The 7,828-nt window shown below is 50.5% G+C and overlaps 1 protein-coding gene across 1 annotated transcript in view; it reads left to right on the forward strand.

Moving 5' to 3' along the window:
- Window positions 1–3,074: 3,074 nt before the first annotated feature.
- Window positions 3,075–7,828, forward strand: part of LOC127750722 (uncharacterized) — a 47,747-nt gene continuing 42,993 nt past the window's right edge. Inside the window, exon 1 of the mRNA XM_052273088.1 lies at window positions 3,075–3,148. The gene's annotated coding sequence lies outside the window, so the exon portion shown is untranslated. The remainder of the gene's footprint in view (window positions 3,149–7,828) is intronic.

Below are 7,828 nucleotides of genomic sequence, written 5' to 3' on the forward strand. Positions count from 1 at the left end.
CTAAGAATGTTTCATGACATACATAGAATAGATGGCATATGACATGAGCATGACCCTTTTTCCTGGAAAAGTTTCCAGTTTTTCAGGATAAATTCGGATTTTAAAATTCCTAGCCGGGAAGGGCTGCGCTGATGGGGCTGTGCGTCCCGACGGCAGGACGGCAGGTGTTGGCCGTTCTCACGCCGTGACACTTGTTGTTTCTTGTCTCTCTCGCTCCAGTGCCGGGCCCTGGCTCGAGTGGGACAAGGACAAGAAGCGCCTCGACGAGCCCCAGGAGGTGCTAACCAGGCGGGCACCTTCCTTCGTGCGCGGATCGTAGAAGCTCACCCAAACTCTTTTTCTTGTTCTTTTGTGGAGTGCTTCTCTCTGCTCCGTGCTATCCCTAATGGCGCCTGGGCCCCGGAGTAGCTCAGCTGTGAGTCACTGGCCGCTGGCCGCCACCGTCCACGGTCCGGGCGGGAAGAGTCGGCCGGAGCCACGCTGAGGCACGCTCGTTGCTGCTTCCGATGCCTTGAGGCCCATCTAGACATTGTCGTTATTTGTATCCTCTGCGCTGCGCGTGTTCAGGTTCCCACGCTTGTCACTCGCATTGCAGGTTCGTGTGTCTTGTAGAAATATCTTATGTGGTGTCCTGTCCATTGCGGATGGTTCGCGGGAAACCGGCGACGCTCGCTGATCATTGCTTGGATTATTGCGAAGCCGCGCGTCACACAAAGTGATAAAGTAAGTCATTTCCTTTCTTATTGCTTCAGGGCCAAAGAACTTTACTCAATTCTTAATTGGGTTTATTTTTCTGCCTTTTTTGAAATGACTTATTGCAATAGTACAGAATGTGATGGTAAACCCCACCTACGTCGTCACCCACAAACGACATTGTTTCCTGCATCACCGTAAAGTTCTGTTCGAACGACCACCGTGCCCTGCGCCGTGTAAGACAAACCTCCGATGGTGGGAGAGTCCAAAAATGACGGTCTTCGCAAGATCCTCTAGCCCAAGCTCAAGAGCAAGCCAGACGTTTTATAAGTTAATGAACAACAAACTTATTTTGCTCAATTACGACATTTGTTTCATACATTTGTTGCATAAATAGAGGGTGTTCAGTAAATAACACACACTCACACACCTGGGTATCCAGTAAATACTGCAATCAAATAACAAACTTGGGTTTCCAGAGTGGCGTTATTTACCAAATATAGCATAAACTCATAGATCAGAGCAGACAGCGCAGCGACTGCTTTAAAAAAGTAAGGTGAATGTGCCTGTGTGTATAGGTGTACGTGCCAGCGGGCATGGTGCGAGGTTCATGCCCTCCACTGGAAACCACAAGATTCATTTTAGTCTCTCTCTCTCTCTCTCTCTCTCTCTCTCTCTCTCTCTCTCATCCCCGCTGTGTGTGTGTGTGTGTGTCCCTGAGCGTCAGACTGGACGGATTGGGATGTTCCTCTCGCCGCTTCAGCCGTGAAACGCCAGGAATGTTAAGTAGGCCTTAAGCGTCGTCAGTTCGGCAGGTGGTCCGCGCTGGTCCCCGGTGATGCCCCTCGGTGGCGTCCCGGGCTATAAAGTTGTAAAGTCCGCGCTTTGTCACATCCCGGAGGCGATGGGGCGCCGACGGCGAGATCATGAAGGAGATTTGACTCGGAATGTCGTATCGCTATGGACGGGTCGTCCGGGCTGTTCTCGGCGCCCGCTCGCTCCTCAACAAGATCACCCCCGTGCCCGTGAGCTCGTGCGCGCCGCTTGCTCTCGGTACCACTTTGGCTTTGGCCACACAGGATACGCGCGCTATCGGTTGAGTACCCGCGCCCGAGAGCGCCGAAACCTCGCCTGCCGCGCCAACAACCCCGAGGCGGGCCGGGGTGGGGCAGAATCCAGTGCAGGCGCCACCTTCCTCGCCTGATAAGACCCTGGCGCCAGCTGAGTGATCACCAGTTAAGTGCCTTGCTATGGAGTCCACGGCGGCGCTGCACCGGCCCGCCGGCTCTTCCCCCTCCCACTTGTATTCCCTTATTTCACGCTTGTCCCCGTATCGTTCATATCTCTTTTTATGCCCGTCTCTCTCAGGAGGCTCCCGCGCTCGCCCGTCCCTCTGATTCTACGTATCACATTTGCGGAACTCGATTCCTACAAAAACAATCTTGTATTCAAAATAAATTTTCTGTGGACTCGGGTTACACTGATAAACTAAGTGTGCAACTCCTTAAAATTTATAAGTACAAGTGCACGTTGAATACTTGCAACTCCATAGTTGTGCACTTGCAAGTGTGCAACTTCTCAATTGAAGACTTTCTTACACGGAAAGCCGTAACAAGTTTTCGATTTAAGTTTGTTGTCAATGCCATTAACTGTTTTGATCACAAAAAACAGTCACAAGATCGTTTTCAACAACTACTTCTCCACTGCACATTATGAAAATATTTTCGTTAATTTACAACATATTTACATATTTTGTAATTTTTGGTCTTCAAAATAGGAAATGTGAATAATTTTTCGACAGCCCATTCTTGCTTGTCAATGAATTCCAAGTCGAAACCCAGTACTTGTAGTTTTACAATTTCAACTTGTTATTTTACAACACACATTGATACTGTAACCCTTTCAAGTATTTCTCACAGTGGCAGCATTGTGGTACAACAGCTGCCCCATTTCCACTCGGCCCCACCCAAGCCCGCGTCCCGACTGGACGTCCCGGATGGACGTAAGCGAATTGGAACACAAATGCATACAGTCCCGTTGTTTTAATTCGAGTGCACCACATATGGGATGCTCATGAGCTTGGCCGACTACTCTGCAAAAACAGTATCCATCTGGTCCTGTTCTTGGTACTCGTTACGACAACAACAACTTAGAAATGCGACTAGGGATTATTTTGAAGCCGAAATTTTTCCGAAGAAACTGGAAACTTTATTCCAACATGCTTTTTAGGAAAAAATTAAATCCTTAAATGTGATAATAATTCTCATGTCGGACAAAATTGGAGTTCCGCGGTGCCTCCAATTATTTACTCATGCACTGTTAGAACCCAAGCTGTTTTTTGTGGTTTCCTTTTTTTCAAATTCATTTGTGTGTTTTGCAGCTTCACCGTGTGCTGAAGCGGTCGAGCCGCCGCCGCGAGCGGTCCGTGGTCCAGCAGCAGCAGCTGCAGCAGCCGGTGAGTGGACTGGTGTTTGAATAACCCCGCCGGGGCGGCACTCGCCGCCAGAGCCGGGTAGGGAGGAAGTAAAGGGAGGCCGAAGAAGCGCCGGGGCTTTTTTACGTTAGAAAGGTTACACCCAGTGAAAGCAGCCTTCGAACGGAACCGCGCGGCGGGGGGAGTGCGCGAGCGCGTCGCAGCGCCGAGCGCCACTGCCGCCCCCGCCGTGGAAGTGCAGGGCGCGGGAGAAGGTGCTAAACACCGTAATTAGCAAAGCTTTAGAATGTTGACATAAGCCGCGCACGCAACTCGCACGCAATGGGGTGAGGCGGCTCCTTTCCGTGTACAGGCTGAGCCACTGTGGGACTGCTCTCTTCTTCTCTCGTCGCCCCGCCCTCTCTCCGCTAACGCAGCAGCTCCGGTCGCGCCTCACTATTTGCGCGCAGGGCGTTACGAAAGTCATTGCAGTATTTGCACGCAACGCCGCCCAACGAGTTGGAGTGCATATCCCTGCCGGGTGGTGGGTGGGATCGAGTCGCCTGGGATGTGGCAGACTGAACTGAACGACCCCCCCCCTCTCTCTTTCTCTCTCGCTCTCTCGTCCGCTTAGTGCGTTGGTTGTGAAAGGCCGCCCTCGCCCTCCTCCCTGCCCGTGGTGCTCTACTGAACTATGACTGCGCGCTGGTCCCCTGAGGGGCGGACCAGAAGGTTGGCAATGCAAAGCTTGACAGGGGCTCGGGGCTCACCAAGCAGCCCACTCTTGCTTCTTCCTTCTCCCTCTCTCTCCCTCCCCTTCTCCCCCCCCCTCTCTCTCCCGCTCTTTTGTCTCTATGTCTATCTCTACGATCGCATCTTTCCTATTAAGGCGTTTTGCACGTCCAGTTATACCACGTGCACGCGACACTTGGAGCACATATGCTACCAGCCCGAGCAGTCCATATGCGATTCTTGGTCTGTTCCCTAAGATTTAAATAACGTTTTGCATAACATGTCGAACTATAAATGCAGGTGTAACTTGCTTTGATTTTGGAAGAGCGACGAAACGCTTCCAATATCGTTCCTCTTGGACGAGCGACGCTTAGCGTCGCTTCATTTAAGTGAAATATTAGAATATTGCTTTATTTTCCCGACGAACGTCACTCAGATGAGTGATGATACCAAAACCATAATTCATCTGGAGCCACATGAAACTCTTGAGTTTTCTTTTTTCGGAAACCAGATAGTTACTTCTAATAAGTTCTCTAACCCGACGTTCGTCATACATTTGAACCTACGAATGCATGATCATTTTTGACAGCACCAAATGTCTGCTTGCGTTTGTGTGTGGGCTTTCGGGTCCCTTACGTAAGGACCCTGGCCGGTACTTGTGCCCACACGACCTGCTGGGCTGGGCGCTATGGGAGCCTCGCCGCGCGATGGGACCCTACCGTCGTTAATTAGGCCCACGCTCTGACCTGGACCTTAGGCCCCCAGCCTCCGGTCCACGAGACCCAGTCTGCTGCCACCGCCGGGCGGCGGCTTTCTCTGCAGATAAAGTGCTCAAAAAATTTAACTCCAGACAAAGCAGTGTGTGATGTTTAAATCAGTAGGAACCCTTCTTGAACAACCCAAATAACTTGATAACGTGGTTGTCACATGTCGCACACTGTTTTCTGTGTGTGCCACCCTCACACATTAGTGTGTGGTGAATTTTCTGTTGCACTTTTGCATGGATATCGTTTAAATCAGTATTTTTTCAGGAAAACATACATTTTGTTCCAAAAACCCGTGAGTGGCTCTATAATTTGAACACGAAACAGTCGTGAATAATGCATTTTTATGGTCTTGCAGCTGCTACCGAGTTCATGTCTAAACGTCGATCGTCCGAGATTGGCCCGGTCTCTGACGGTGTATAGGTAGCGCCAGCGCCGTGTGGTCACTTAGCATACGATGGATGTGTGTTAGCGGGAAATCCACCGGACAGGCGATGCAGCGAAGCACCCACCACCTGTGGGAGCAGGAGTGCAGGCCGCGGGAGCGCCCCGTTAGAGGAGTACTCTTAAAAATAACATGGATTAAGATTTGGGAAAAAGGGGGGCGGCATTGGAGCTCCTAATATGTCAGAGAGCCGACGAAATCCTCAGAAATTATCCTTCGAAATGCGATTGATCGTATCCGCGATGAGTGACAGCCGTCATCGGTCTCTCAGACATGACCGACAGCCTCCACCGACACATCACCACCGCAGCGCTCCACCTGGGGAGCAATCAGAGAGAAAGTCTCGTAAACACTTGTTACACACTATTTGTGCTCGTCTGGGAATAGGCTCCGCTGAGCACTGCGGCTTGCTGTAAAGCTAAACCTGCTCTACCGCGAAGTAAATAAATAAATAAATAGGTACAAGTGTCTCATGTTTGCACCTTTACCTTCACAGTCCACATTTCTGACCGACTCCGTTCCTCTCCTTTAGCACAGTGTCATCCACAGATCGCCTGGTCATTATTTCCTCCTCATTTAATTTTGTTGTCTTTTCCAGCAGTGAAAGCCAACAACGGGAATACTCCCCCCGGAAAGGGGTCGCTCGGGGCGCAGTATTAGGTCTCTGAGGTGACCTCAGCCCCGTCCCACCCCCACCCCGCCTCTCCCCGACTATCCGCGCTCAGTTTTTCTTGCCATCCGTCCGCCCTTTCTCGCACAATGAATTTCACTGCCATTATTATTTTGCCGTGCACGAAGGTCACAACACTACTCTTTTTCCCTTGCTGCAGACAATACCGCCGCTCGTACCAGAAGACAGAGTGGAAACGAAAGGGGGGGAGGGGGGTCTTTTGACCCATACCAGCTGCGGCGCTCTGCGGCTGGCGAGCGGAGTGACCCACCGCAAAGTACCGAGCTGTTGTCTCCCGCTGCTTTTGCTAATGCTCGATTGCATTCCCTTCCCCGCACGACCGTTGTGCGCGCCTATTCCCAATTGCCGTCGCCGTTGCTCCAGGAGCTTTGTCCTTATGATGACATCGTAACCTGATAGCCAGAGAGAGAGAGAGAGAGAGAGAGAGAGAGAGAGAGAGAGAGAGAGAGAGAGAGAGAGAGACGTGTACGGTACCCTGCTCGATGTCAAAATATGGTAATGGTCGACACGCACTGCACGAACGGCAGCTTCAGGTGCCCACCGAAAACCGTTTCAATCGCCACACTTGCAGCAATCCTGAAAATAGGACACAAGGGAGGCAGGGTCGTACCCTCTTTCTCTTACAATGAAGATTGCCTCTGAATCGATATCTGCGCAAAGTCAGTCCTGCTGCATGAAGTCGAAAAAATAAAATCAGTGTCACTTCTTAAGGTGTAAAACTCTCTAAATCTGAATTCCAAACTGTTTGAATGTTATCATAACAACGGCACTTCCTCATCGATGTGGATTTTTCCCGTTATGCTAACGTCCGAACAGTTTGAGTTAGTACTAGTATTCTACACTTTATTGAGTTTAATGCCATCAGAAGTTACACTGATTTTTATTTTTTATTTTGATGTACAATTCTTTGGTTTTTGCTCCAAATTCAGTTAAAGAAGCTGTCCATTTCCGAGTAAAAGTAAACTTTGCATCAATTACCTGCTTGTAATAGAACCGTGTTTTGTGTTTAAATCCAGGAGCACGTATTCTCAGGGTGACATAGTCAAACCTGCTAACGACTGCATTAAGTCTGTGTTCTTAAATTAGCAAGAGAATGGGGGCACGGCTAGTATAGCTGTAAATAAACTATTTCGTATAATGGTTAACTAAAGAGTGTGAGACAGTCATGCACCGGTCAGCAGAAAAGCGTGTCCTTCATTATGTACCTGTTCTTTTTAAAAACATCTGTTGTTTTTTTTTTTGTGTGTTAAATATTTTAATCTTCATTGCGTGTCTCCTCGCTCGCTGCGGACGCGCGGGCTGGACTGTCTTCTGGACCCACCTGCTATGCGATGCAAACGTGCTGCCCCGGCTCCGCCCGTGCCTAGCTCTTGGAGTCACCGCTACGGCGTGGCGCTGTTGGTCCGCAGCACGCTGGCAGTGACCCCTGATACCCTAGCGAGCGAGCTGCCCCCCACCCCCCTTTTTCACCCGAGCTCCGCTCCGTGCTCGCCAGAGTTGAGTTCCTCGGGTAGCTCCCATCCAACCCTGCTCTCTCTCTCTCTCTCTCTCTCTCTCTCTCTCTCTCTCTCTCTCTCTCTCTCTCTGGGAGTGGGCCTCTCTTCCACTAGAGCAGCGCGTTTATTTTACACATTTCTGTTCTGTGGGCGCCCTCATTGTGCTCATTACTCCGGAGGTCGTGGATCGACCTTCCCCGTCTAATATCGCGTGCCGTGCGGTACTGTCTGAAGGGGCCGGCCGACTACCGATAGCATCGGAACGAACCAGAAGTGGCACCACTTACTGACTCGCCAGAGGGTTCCAACTAGGTGGTAGGACAGTGTAAACCGAGAAATGGACAGTTTACGCTACCGAACGAATAAGTAAATGGGCCAATAAGTCAACGGAATTTCATTAAGTATGGAGACGCGTTTTAGCCTTCGCAGTTTAAGGCTCACTTCCTGGACGTGCGACGGGGTGGATGGAGTGCATAAGCCTCAATGCCTCTAGTCTCTCGGTTACCCTTGGCGTCTGCACCGTGCCCATCGACCGTACTCTCTCTCTCTCTCTCTCTCTCTCTCTCTCTCTCTCTCTCTCTCTCTCTCTCTCTC

The sequence above is a fragment of the Frankliniella occidentalis genome, unplaced genomic scaffold, assembly GCF_000697945.3.
Source record: "Frankliniella occidentalis isolate FOCC.00 unplaced genomic scaffold, Focc_3.1 Scaffold245, whole genome shotgun sequence".
Taxonomy (NCBI): Eukaryota; Metazoa; Arthropoda; class Insecta; order Thysanoptera; family Thripidae; genus Frankliniella; species Frankliniella occidentalis.